This window comes from Cupressus sempervirens, chromosome 11 (assembly GCF_028749045.1).
Source record: "Cupressus sempervirens isolate cs-2001-9-10 chromosome 11, ASM2874904v1, whole genome shotgun sequence".
Taxonomy (NCBI): Eukaryota; Viridiplantae; Streptophyta; class Pinopsida; order Cupressales; family Cupressaceae; genus Cupressus; species Cupressus sempervirens.
The window spans coordinates 844,068,674-844,082,015 of NC_143128.1; the positions used below are offsets into that span (position 1 = coordinate 844,068,674).

A 13,342-nucleotide genomic window follows, 5' to 3' on the forward strand; every position below is an offset into this window, starting at 1 on the left:
ACTAGAACAATTTACTCATGGAATCACTCAACATAATAAACCTGAAACAATTACTCATAATCATGGAATCGCTCAACATGATAAGACTTTTAAGAATCCCAGCTAAGTCTTAAATCACGGATTCTCTCCACTTGAACTGTCATAGAATTACTCAGCATGATATCCAACTTCCATCACGGATTCTCTCCACATTATGTCATCATGGAATCTCTCCACATGATGATCATTCCCAAGGCGAAAGTGTTATCATAGCTGATTCTTACAATCTTATTTATTCACACAAGGATAAAAACAGACATAACAAAAACAAGACTTAGTTCCATTTAAGTCTCAAATATAATAGTATTACAAATACCACAAGCATTATAAGCATATATGAGATTGAAAGGGATTCTATAAGCACTCCCTCTGAAGCTAAAGCCTAAAACATATCCCTCTCGATCATTGCTTTTCTTGTTGCATCCTGCAACGAAGAGAGAGGTTAAGAATTCAGAAGATCAATTATAATAAAGAAATGTATAGAAATCAATTCCAAAAGAAAACACTCAAGAATTCATAATCAGTATTCAAGATGTAATCAAAAGATACTTATCTCTTTGCACAAGAACTCAGCTCTCCCACAAAGCATTCTTACACTGTAAAATAATGCGTTCTTGGCAAAAATAAATATGAATTCAATGCAATCCTTAATTCTAATTTAAAAGAATACAGCAATAGCATGCTGGAATTAAATCATCTTCATGCCCTTTGATGTTATGCCCAGTCAGAGGTATAGAAGCTCTCACACACTTGTCCAATTGCTTTCAAATCCATGTCCAGAAGATTTGCGTGTACAACAATCAAACCTTTCAGACACCATCTTCCAGACATTATGAACTGAAACACTTAACTCTGCTGCATCGCCTCCGGCCATTTTCAAGTCTGCTTAACAATGAACTCGTTTCATCAGAACTGGATGGATGTCTAAAGACATTGATTTCAGTTCGCATGTGACTGATTCTAATGTGTTCAATTTTGATTTCAAGCAGGTATTGATTTCACAATATTTGAGATACCTTGGTTTACACCCAAATCAGCCTACTTTATACTGAGAAAGAGTGTCCCAGTTTTGATTTTGTCTAGTTGCACCCTACAATCAGTACAAGACATAGCGTGCAGCACCTGTGTGCATCATCTCATCTGCACAGCATGATGTCTTACAAGCTCAATTTACCAACACAATCTCGCATACTCTGCAGCTGTCGGCTTCTGTGTGAACTGTAATGATCCCATATTTTGGCCTTCACATTCTCCAAAGTCTCAATAGAGGATAAGAAGAAATTAAATTAATTTCTTATAAAGCCATTCAATTAAAATTAAAAGGTGGCTTTATATTTAATTAATTTAATTAATTATTGTATTACAAAGGAGATGCTTTGAGAGTGTGTATTAATTATTGGAAAGGTGGAAGCCTCTAGAAGCACAATTAATTATTGCAAGAGAGGAGTTTCTAGAGAGTGCATTAATTATTGGAAGGGGGAAGCTTCTAGCACTTGCAATTAATTAATGTTTTAGTTCTTTCTAGAAGGGTGAAGGAATAGGATAAATAGGGGTGAGAGTCTCATTGTTTAGCATCGGATTATTGATCGGATGATTATGACTTGCATTTGATAAGAGCTTGGATGTGTGAATCACACTCCTTTTTTGGCAATAGAGGACGTTCATTCTCTGTTGTAACATTCTAGACGTCATTCCCTTAGGGTTTGGCCTTTGGAATACATCTCTTTGTAAGAGATTGCAACATTTTTAGCATTAATATAATTTCAGCCTTGGTTCAGCTTTTGGGCATTCCTGGGTGTCCATTACATGAACTATGTGTTTTCACCATGCTTGCAGTTCTCACCAGCAATCAAATTTTATGTTCCTCCATTAATCGGCTCTCTCGGCTCTTCCTACTCACAAAGACTCCATCACGGCAACCATGGAGGCCAGAGGGGTGGCTCACAATTCTTGGCATCTCTACAGGAGTGCTAGCCAACGAATAACACACTCTTCTCTGGCAAATGACAAGGCTACTTCAAAACGTTTCGAACGTGAACTTCTTCAAGGCCGTTGCATCTATAACCAACCAAATACGAATCTCCAAAGAATAAACTTAAAAACAAGAGCGTTACTTTAATATTGATGATTGGAAATCCTCGACAGATTTATGCGCAAATCTTGGCAAGAAAGACAATACGATTTCTGGGACCTGTGACAATACCACCAATATACAGTGCTCTGCTATTTGCTAACTCTAAAAGACCAGGACTATATTGATGTAGAAGAGAGCCTAAAGATGAAGGCGAATAAACCGCCCAACTATTCCACCACTGAGTCACAAGAACAAAGAAAAAAATGCTCAACGGTGAATAGAAACTGGAGCGCATGTTGAAATGAAAGGATAAATTACAATATATCAAAAACAGAGAATTTCAAATACTTTCCCATGCAAATGAACACGAAAACACAACGTACCTCAGCGAAATGGCGATAGATACTGTCGTCGATAGAAATTGTGTATTAGCCGACGGGTCCCTTCGGGAAGAAAATTGTGTATCAGCTGACGAGTCCCTTCGGGAAGGTTCTTGTGTATTAGCCGACGGGTCCCTTCGGGAAGAAAATTGTGTATCAGCCGACGGGTCCCTTCAGAAAGGTTCTTGTTATGTAGCCGACAAGTCCTTTCGGAAAGGTTTTTGTTATGTAGCGACATGTTGTATGTGGCCGACGGACTCCTTGGGGAAAGTTCTTCGGAAAGTATTTATAACCCCTTCAGGAAGCATTGTATTCATCAGATCAGATCTTATCATGGAAGCATAATGTAATGTCTTTGGCATATGCGAATAATAATAAAAAGAGTTCTGCTGTTCGTGTTCAGGTTCATTGGCTATGTGCAATTCTTAATTAACCTATGCGGTAAACAGATACGAAACTAGAGAGACTCAAAATGGAATTTGCAAACATTCTGAATGACAATTAAAATGATCCCATTGCACAGGAAAATGCTGAGCAGCCTTGGGTGAAACCTCTAAACACATGCAGAGAAATTTTTTAAAAGTGATCTCAGAAATAATATAAGGATGAAACGGCACACAATAAGAAGTCAAAATCCATATTAGTAAAGCCATCAAATGCAAGGAATAACCAATCGGGCAAAAGGCAAACACACAATAAAATAATAATCTTCAATTGTTAAATAAGCCAGCAAGTATGATGACTCACACATGATGCCGGATCAAAGAATACAAGGTGCCCTTAACAAAAGAATGATTGCGAAACATGCAGATACAACTGTTCTAGCACGAGAGACGTACAGAAATTGGCATCGAATAATAAAATAAGCCATAACAAGAAGAACATGAACAAGCTGGAAAACAAAACTCTCAAACTGACTTGAGAACAACTCACTATCAGCTGAATTCGCAAGCCAATATAAAGGAAATACCAACATGCGGAAAGGCATCACACAGATAATGAGAAAAACAGGAAAGCATAAAAAGCTCTTGCATAGATAGACGACTTCCTTAGATGCTATTATCAAAATAGGTCGTGCTACCATGTTAAGTTTACAGCCCAGAAATAAGGTGATAACAGCAATAAAGAAAAGCCAAAATAGATGCAAGAGACACACAGAAATATCCTGCAAAAACCCTTAGAGAATGAAGGGAAAAATCCAGCAACACACAACAAAAATTCATTTTATTGATAGTGAATTCAAGTGTACAATGCCTTTCGCTTGAAGCGATATATATAACATATAAAGAGACTCTTCACATTCTAACCGAAGGTCTCTTTAATTTCCCAAAACATGGTACTTTATTTTCGTCAACACATGTTGTATGACACATGTCAATATATTTAATATTACATTTTATTATAAATGTCCTTTACAGCTGAAGGTGACCATAATGATATTTACGCCCAGAGATAAAGATCTCTATCGCAATTACAAGCTCCAACAGTATCATGGCCTGAAGAGCAATTGCAATGCTAGTAGAGACACAGAGAGGAGTTTAAGTATATTCTATTGTCTATAATGGCAAGCATACACACCTTTCTTTTGCTCTAAGTCAAGTGCATCATAACCACGATCAAATTGTTTTTAACAAATACCGGCAACCAGATGATGGTCATGCAATTCTCGATAACATACGTAAAAAGGCTATTGCTACCCAAAAACCAGTGGATCTTAGTAACCAGCTACTGCTACCCAAGAAGCAATGAATGCTGGAGGAGTAGTTTCAGTCTTACAGAAATTCCCATTATCCTATGCTCCATTCATTGAATCCTTGCTTGAATGACCAATTCTCGATAACATACATTAAAAAGCTATTGCTACCCAAAAACCAGTGAATCTTAGTAACCAGCTACTGCTACCCAAGGAGCAATGGATGCTGGAGGAGTAGTTTCAGTCTTACGGAACTTCCCATTATCCTATGCTTCATTCATTGAATCCTTGCTTGAATATCAGAAGTTATCAGCACTGCTTTTGCAAAATAAGTGAAAGCAAGACCAAATGGAAGCACCAACCTAAGACAATATAGAAAGGGCATTCAGTGCAAGGATCAAATGTAACGGCACGCATAGCACTAGCAACCCCTTAAATGATTCCTTTAAAGGTGTTGACACATCCAAGAGATCAAAAAGGAAATATTTTTACTTTTATGAGCCTGCACCTTAAGAAAAATTAAGAAAAATTGCAAGAACTAATTTGAGATATGACACATCAAAGAGAATCCAAGCACACACATTTTTTGAGATTGATAGTCAAGAGGAGGCATAGCTTTTGCACTTGTCGCACCCAAGGAACAATCAACTGAGTACAACCTGGCTATTCAAGACAAGAGCATCTGAACACAGTAAATACGACTGTTGTTTACCTTTTATGGAAGATAAGAGTAAAATTAAATCAAGAGTTGGATGCCCTCCCTATGGTAACGGATGTGATGATATTTGTATCGCAGTGTACAGAAATTGTTAACAGTACTGAGTTATACTTTCAAGAATGTTCTATGTGTTCTTGAGAGAAGACTGCCTAACTTTGTTCATCAATCGTCACAAATTAACGGATGCTCATGCACTAGCACTTATAAAAAATAACACTGTACTTCAGAACTGAAGTAATGAACACCTAAATCATCTGTATGTGTCTATATTTAGCATATTAATTGAATCATATTCATTTAGAAAAGTTGGGAGGTATCCATGAAATAGTAAACAGGATAATAGAGCTAACAGCCATTTGATATTGATAAAGAATGCTGTGCCAAAGGAGTGCCAGATATAGTACATGAAGATCTGTGTGACCCAATGAAGACAACCATAGTGCTAAAAGGGGAAAAGAAAATTGTTGCTGAGTTAACTTTTTTTTTTAAATGTGGGCTAGTTCTTGAAATAAACAGTCAAATACTTAACTTCATTTGTAACATTCAAAAAATTGGTGAGGAAATAAACAAGTAAGCATATCAAAACACTCATATTTGCTAACAGAGGAACAGTGGGTAATTTTATTTATCTTACTACCGCTCAATAAGACTTTGTTTTGCAGGAAGTTGTTACAAAATGAGTTCTTAAATATATCAAAGACACCCTCAATTTCAGCGCACCATATAGAAGATCTACAAATTTTATATTATGCAAGTATACTAACTCAGATTATACTAACTAATGAATCTACCACTAGATATGTTTCACTCTTGTTTCAGCAGCAAATTCTTTACAGCACAAGTTGCAACATACAGTTTCCTTATCGTCCACTATGGCAAAATATTAAGGTAGCCTGCCTTACAAATTATAAGGCTGTGAGGTAATGTCACAAAGGATATTAATCAACCTTCAATTTACCAAACAGCGCTGATCTTTTTTATGACAATATAAGTGTGCCAATGATAGTGGAAAAATTGATCTATCATTGTAGAAGCAAGCATATTTAAGTCCATCATTATTATGTCTGGTGGTTAAAACTTGATACTGAAGATACTTGTCTTTTATTATTGTCCTCCAAGAGAGCAAATTACTGACATAATCAATAAGCCACTTATTCATTGGGGGATATCAGATATTTTAAAAGAAATGGTGATGCAAACTAGTAATTGTTTTTTATTAGATAAACAGGTTTTACATGGACCCTGAAACCCAAGAGTTAGAACATAACCAAGGCTGATAATAAGCATGAAAAGCCCAGCCAAAAAAGTACCAGTTCAAAGGTTGATAATAAACACAAGGCCCAGCCAACAAACAAAAACCATAGAAAAGACCAAGAACAGAAACCATAAGAAATGACCAGGGCAAAAGCCCTTACAAAAAGCCAAAAAAAGGCACAGGAAGAAAGAAAAGAACAGGCAGAGGATTAGTCCTCGTTCTTTCTCTCGAGGTCTTGCATGACCTGAGCTGCCTCATAGGCCATCTTGTTCTCCTCAACCTCATGCTGGTGCTCCCTTTGATCCTCCTAGTCCTGATCATTGTTGATGTTGTCCATAGCAGTGTCGACCCCATTCTAGCTTCATCTCTGTCTTTTCCATCCTCATCATCCTTCATAGCTCTGTCTTCGATCCAGTCCGTTAAGGATATGATGTTGCTGTTAATGGAGCTAAGCATCGAAATCATTTGATTCGAGAGCTTATGATTGTAGATTTCGAGGTTGTTAATCCTTCTCTCCGCCAGACTGAGCCTCTCGCCGTTGCCATCTTTATTATCAAAGTCCGCTCCATTCTTGTTATACTCCATATGACCCACCTGCTCTTTGACCTCCTCCAACTTATGGAAAAGCCACTTGATTGATCTAAAGTTATCAATCATGCTATTGCGGGCATTATTCAGGAGATTCAACCCAATTTCCCTTGCTTTGTCTGAAATTGCCACAATCACCGGGTCTATGAGTTCTTCAAGCCTCGTCTCTTCTCGGTTATCCACAAGGACCTGCGAGATCATGGCCTCTCTAAAAATGCCCATTTTCGAGGTCCTGCCTCTGAAGTTTTTCCAAGCTTTCCTCCTGTTATTTACCTGCACCTCCCCACCCTCTGTCTCAGAATCCAAATTTTGTTCCTCAGGTTGCGCATTAATATGGATAGGTGAAAGAGGCAGCGAAGACATATCCCGTTCTTGCTACTTTATCTCATCCTCCAGACCCTCCCTCTTGCGTTTCTTCTCTCCACGATCATCCTTATTATCCTCCTGCATCTCCATTTCCTCCTCTTTTGCCTCCACATCCTCCTCCTCATCACTATCGTCCTTCACATCCTTCACAAGATGCTTCTGCCCATGATCCCTAGGACTTTTTCTACTAGGGGTGATGGAGGAAGGCGAGTTTTTGACCTGTTGGATGGCTTTCTTATTAGCGGAAGAAATCACGTCATCCTCAAAACTAAAGCTCTAAATGTCATCCGAGTCTGAAGAGAAGCTGGAGCTTCCAGAGGTCACATTCTCAGTCTGAGGGGGAGCCTTGCTAATAGACTGGGCCTTAAAATGCTCATAAATAAGCAACAGGAGCCCCTCATGCAACGCGGGGTTATCAGTAGGCTTCTTTTTGAAGCTAACCACCGCCTTGCTCAAAGAAGTTAACAAGTAAAAAGGAAAAGAAATTTTACGGTTGCGCTGAAAATGATTCAAAAGAACAAAGTGGTGGGTACGATCCCTATCAAACCTAGGGTCCAAAGTAATATACTCTATAATAGCTCTCAGAACATACCTCCACAGTTTCTTCATGGTATCAGGAACATAATACGTGTCAATCTTCTTCAGGGCTTTCAATTCCTTCTCGTCCTTTACAAAATCCTGCATAGCATTAGCCGAGAGCTTCTTGTCCCTGAAAAACTTAAAACCCTCAATCAAGATTTCAGTAACGATCGAAATAACCTCCTCAGTGATCATGAAAGAAACCCCATTCACCTTCACTCTGCCATCCTTCAATGAACCAATCATACTATTGGTCACCTCCTAATCAAAGCCATGCAATTTCGTTATGTATCTGGTAATCCCACCCAGATCCAGCTGCTCCCAAACTTTATCCCTACTCTTCCATTTCTCAGTTTCACCCACTAGCTCTTTTCTGCACCTTTCGCCAACCATGTCTGCACTCTGCACACCCTCAATTCTCATATGCACCTCGCACTGCAATAGATTGGAACCTCTGTGAGTAAGCAAAATGCAGAAAGAATTAGCCCTTCTGTCGTTTCTATTGAAAATGTAATAAACAACCCACAAAGCGTGTCGACTAGTCTGTAATAAATTGCAGCAATTACAATTTCCCATGCTAACTTTTTGGGAAGTACCCTTTCCCTTTGATCCATTCATACTCATAATTGCGTATTGATCCTCTCCGTACATCCTTGGACCTTGTCCAGATCGATCAAGCTTTTAACATCCGCCGGCAAAGTATTAACGGGACGCCATGTCATAATTTGGCTTGCGCCAACCCCAATATTTGCAAACTAGTAATTGTTGAGTTTGCTTAATAATGCATAAATTGTTACGCCTAACAAAAGCTTCTTGTCATTTTTGTGACACAGTTACAAGAATTGTTAAGGGGATACCAGTTTATACATGGCACCATTACGCACTGTTTGAAAATGCTCTGCACACTATAAGTAAATTCATATTCCTTGTGCACAGCATTATTCAGCCAAGTACTTCGTTAAAGTAATTGCATGTATGCCATCCTCTGTTGACTTGGAAGGCTTTATTGATTGCAATACTGCAATCAAAAGGGGAAAAAAGGAAACTGAGGTTTTGCACAGACTTGAACTGTGTAATAATAATGTACATAAGAACAGTGGAGGGATTTGGAATACACAAAGATGGCACAAAGAAATTCAACAGTTAACAGTATTTCAGAAAATGTCCAAGATATAGATCATATGTAATCAAACTGAGAGCTTGTATACAATTTTTTCTTTGTGTTCATTACTTACAAGAAAGTATTTACTATATGAAATATGGTTTCTGGACATCATGCGGGACAAGCGTCATCATATTATTTCACTGAGAAGCTGTGCTCTTCTTGGTTATGTAGCCTTGGAGTTGGAACCATTCGCAATTCTATTAGCCCTCTAGCATTCTCATCTGATTCTTAAGGCAGAGTCAATTTGCACTTGCATGTACACAAAATGACACCTACGATGGGATTGTAACTGATTTGTTTTCAGCAGAGAGAAGACCAACCTCTGCATCCGTATCTCTGGAATCAATGGAATCATCTGAAACCAAATCTTCAATAATTTGCAGATCAGGAAGCTCTGAATTAGTAACAAACTTTGCCCATTTCTCCTTTCTTACAAATCCAAGGCATGGATACAGTAAAAATCCAATCAGGACTGCAGTAAGGCTGACCACCATGACTTTTCGTGATGCAATAACCACCACCAAAATCAACAAAAGAGAAGGTGGAACGCAAAGCAAAATCACCCCAAGCATTCCGAAAGGCACCTTATAGGGCCGATGCATATTTGGCTCTTTAAACCTTAGCCACATAAATGCTGCAAACTCTGCAAACATACCGAAACAGTAGAGATAATTCTCTGCGGCTACAATCTCTTGGAAGGTCATCGATGATAACAACAGCACGCCTGATGCAGAAAACAAAATGCCCAATAGAGGAGTTCCATATTTCGATCTAACTGCAAACATCGACGGCAACATACCTCTCTCTGCCATTCCAAGAAGCTGAAAAGAATCACTACTCATCTCTGCCTCAAACATACCCATGTTTGAAAGAGCAGAAGCTGCTTCCACCCACCACTGCAACCAAAACCCACCCAATATCTTGGCAACATCTGCAAAATAGCCTGTGTTCCATTGGCTTCTCACGAGATCTATAGATCCAGTAGCTGATAAAAGTGGGAGAATATAAGTACCCACAACAAGCAACACGGCCCAGAATAGTGCCTTAGGAAGCGTTCTCTTGGGATTCTCCACTTCTCCTGCTAGTGTACTTACCGAGTCCCAATAATTCAGATTCCAGAAAAGTGTATTCAGATAAACATTCCAGTCAATATTTTTGTTATCAATTTTTAGCCATTTCGAAGGTTCTAGATGTGGTATGGAAATAATGCCCATCACGCAGAAAGGAAGTAATGAGAAAATTCCAAGGCAAACGGATGCCCATCCTACAATGGTAAGACCTCTGTAGTTCAGGTAAGTCAAGGCCAAGGTTATTACAATAATAGCTGCAATTCTAGGAACCCCACTGCCAACCTCTGGAAACACAGATTTAAGGTAGTCCAAGAACAAGACAGGATAAAGAGCATTATCAATGACTCCACTCAACCACTTCCACCAGCCTTGCTGGAATCCCCAAAATGGGCCAAATGCTGCTGAGATCCAGACAACATAACCACCATTCTCGGGAAACATTGTACCCAATTCAGCAGTCACGAGGGCTTCAGGTATACTCCAAAGAAGGGGAAAAATAAGAAAACCAAGAATGGCTAATAGAGGCCCCCCAGCTTTCACAGACTCCTCAACACCAAAAGGACCGCCAGAAACTTCATAGAAAATTAGAAACACCAGGGGTACAATGGATAGCTTATGACTAGGAATCTGGTATTTAGGAGACTTTGGTACATCAATATTTGTTGAATCTAAATTTTCCTCCATCTTCACACCTCCTGAAACAGGGTGCTTCCCTCTTCTATGCAATTCGTTCACAGAATCAACCTGTTTGACTTCTGAGGTAGCGAGTCTAAAATCGCTCAAAATTTGGGAAGCAACCATCAAATACGATGTCCGAAGCCATGTCATCCTTCGCCAGCTGATCTGGGATAAACAGTAAATAGCCATGCGAGCGAAAAACAAGCCATTGATATCATATAGGAAGCCATAATTTTGGGTTTACCTAAGTAAAGCTGTCTCTGCAAGATTAATCGACTCTCAGCAAATTGGCCATATAAAATACCATTATTTGCCACAACTTGTGAAAATACTTTATTCCAAAAATATAAATCCATGGAACAAGCTGCCGTTTTTTTAACGTTGCATTATATAAGAGAAATGAAAAACGAGATAGAGTGTCCAGATTTCACAGAGCGAAACTAAACTTACCTGTGGTCCTATCCGACAGTTAGGTTCAATCCCCAGGATGCCCTGCTATAAAAACTGGTAGAGATATAGCATCGATCTGTTTAAATCTTAGGAGGAAACGTTGAGCTCACTCCACATGAAATACTGTCGAACCCTAAAAGCGATAGCATCTGGAAAAGCCCAGATAAGAAGGGGCTAAAACATCTGTGTTTTTTGGGGCTCGATTACAGGCATACAGCGGTTGTGATATTTGAAAGAGATGGAGAAATTTTGCGATTTCTTAATTGATTTCGTTTAATGCGATGAGCTGTGACGATGTTTATTTGTCAACAAGGCCCGCATTGAACTGAATTAAGTAGGCACGTCTATATGCAGACATTTTCGATCCGTCCTTTCCATCTTATTAGCGCCTGCCTACGGCAGCTGTACATTGTTTATTCAGAATTAAATTTAGTGTCTACAGAAATACAATAGTTCATTATTAATATCTATTTTTCTTAATGGAGGTCAGCTTTGTTCTTTTTAGTTAAGAATCAAGGGTTCACTTCCACTAAATTCGCCTCGGACACAATCCTGGCCTCATCCCTTTTAGGCGCACTCGGCACAAGACTTGATGCCTGGTGGACTTTTTGTGAGCCTTTCAACTTCACCAGTTCATTATTAATATCTATTTTCAATTTTAAAAATAAATAAAAAAGTTCCTATGGGTTTGATCAAGTTGAAAAATCAAATATTCTTTAAAAATACAAAATTCATCATATTATAACAATTAATAAAATATAAAAGCTTCATAATAGAAAGATTTTCCTAAAAGTGTGTGCCTACTTGGAAGTCATTTCTACTTTCCATTCTAGAAGCATTGAAACTTTATGTTTTCTTTTTCTTGAATTTGTTACGGTACATTATGGGTGATGATGTATTTGCCTTGGTTTAGCCGATTTGGATTATAAGTTGTGGTGTTTTGATCATGAAATTACCTTGAATATGGTTGTCAACATGATGCAAACTTATTGGAGTGAAGTATGGAAAAATTCCAATTTTTCATATACCCACAATTAAAAATGATCGTGCAATTTCATGACAATAGCAACAAAGTTCTACATCATCCTCATATATTTCTCAAGGAAATGTTTTCTAAACTCCTTTCCTCATTTTTTTAGTAAGATCATATAAGGGTGGTTTCACATTTTTGTGAATCTTTCAAAGGGGAATGTTGGCTAGAGACGTAGTCCATCTAAAGTCTTCACTATGGACGAAGTTGTGAATGTTAATCCCTACTTTTCAGTGTTCTCAATGTCGATTGTTGTTTTCTTGAGGGTTAGTCCCTAAGATTTATGTATGGTGATTGGCTAGGCTATTACAATCAGTACTTTCTTCTATTGCCTAAGGATATTAGTATTATTGGTACCATTTTGGGGTCTTCTTCATTCCATGGTGGTCTCATGTAGTTATATATCTTTGTTACAACATATAACGGTACATCTGGCATCTTTCAATCCAATATTGTAGACAATGTATATTACCTCACCCAATGCTTCGTTTACTATTCAAGCATTGGAAACTACTAAGATTGATAAAATCGTGGTTTTTTCATTCATGATGAGTTAAGCAATTGCCTTATCAAAGTGCCAAATGTTACACCAATTTGGGAAAAAAAAAACTCAAGATTCAAATATCTTCCTATGTAGAAGAAATTTGAGATCTAAGTTATTTATATAAGTTGATTTGAAATAGATCAAATCAAGATATAAGAAGTAATTCCACAACAAATATTGTCGAGTGTGTAACATTAGTTTCTATTTTATCTTTTTGTGTGGTTGATCATTTAAATATAATGTTGATAGATTTGTAACACATTTAGTGCACTCATGCATAATGTCCCATAATTGTATTTGACAGATAGTGTGCCCATCTAGAGTTGACCTTAGACTTTGGCTATGACTTATCTAGAGATATTGATCTCAACAAAAAATTCAAATGAGACAAGTGGGTTGGAAAGCTAAGGGTGTACACATTAATGTCCAATTTCAATTATTAATACCATTGTTAAATATTAGTTCACGCAATGATAAGTTTGTAGTTCACAATACCTACTCAAGGTCATGGTGTCTTCCCCACTCTTTTACCAACCAAATATGACAGAGTTTCTTTGTGTCGAGTGTGCATATCTTGAGTTTTTAATAAATTAGATGTAAGATAATATAAAAGCAACATTGACAATAATTTGTAAATAAACATATGAACACTACATACTTTTTACAAGTGTTTTAGAAAGAGGAATTCAAATAAGGGGAGAATTCACCAAAGA

The 13,342-nt window shown here is 37.9% G+C and overlaps 1 pseudogene across 2 annotated transcripts; it reads right to left on the bottom strand.

The window, feature by feature from the left end:
• Positions 1 to 33: 33 nt before the first annotated feature.
• On the bottom strand, positions 34 to 11,529 carry LOC149532191 (putative polyamine transporter At1g31830 pseudogene; annotated as a pseudogene). Of its 2 annotated transcripts, XR_016359206.1 has the most exons (3): positions 11,056 to 11,529; positions 8,928 to 10,865; positions 34 to 463 (listed from the first exon to the last, which is right to left on the bottom strand). The product of XR_016359206.1 is annotated as a putative polyamine transporter At1g31830 pseudogene, transcript variant X2 (transcript). The 2 variants fall into 2 exon arrangements; XR_016359205.1 differs by lacking the exon at positions 34 to 463 and having other exon boundaries at positions 8,845 to 10,865.
• Positions 11,530 to 13,342: the final 1,813 nt, after the last annotated feature.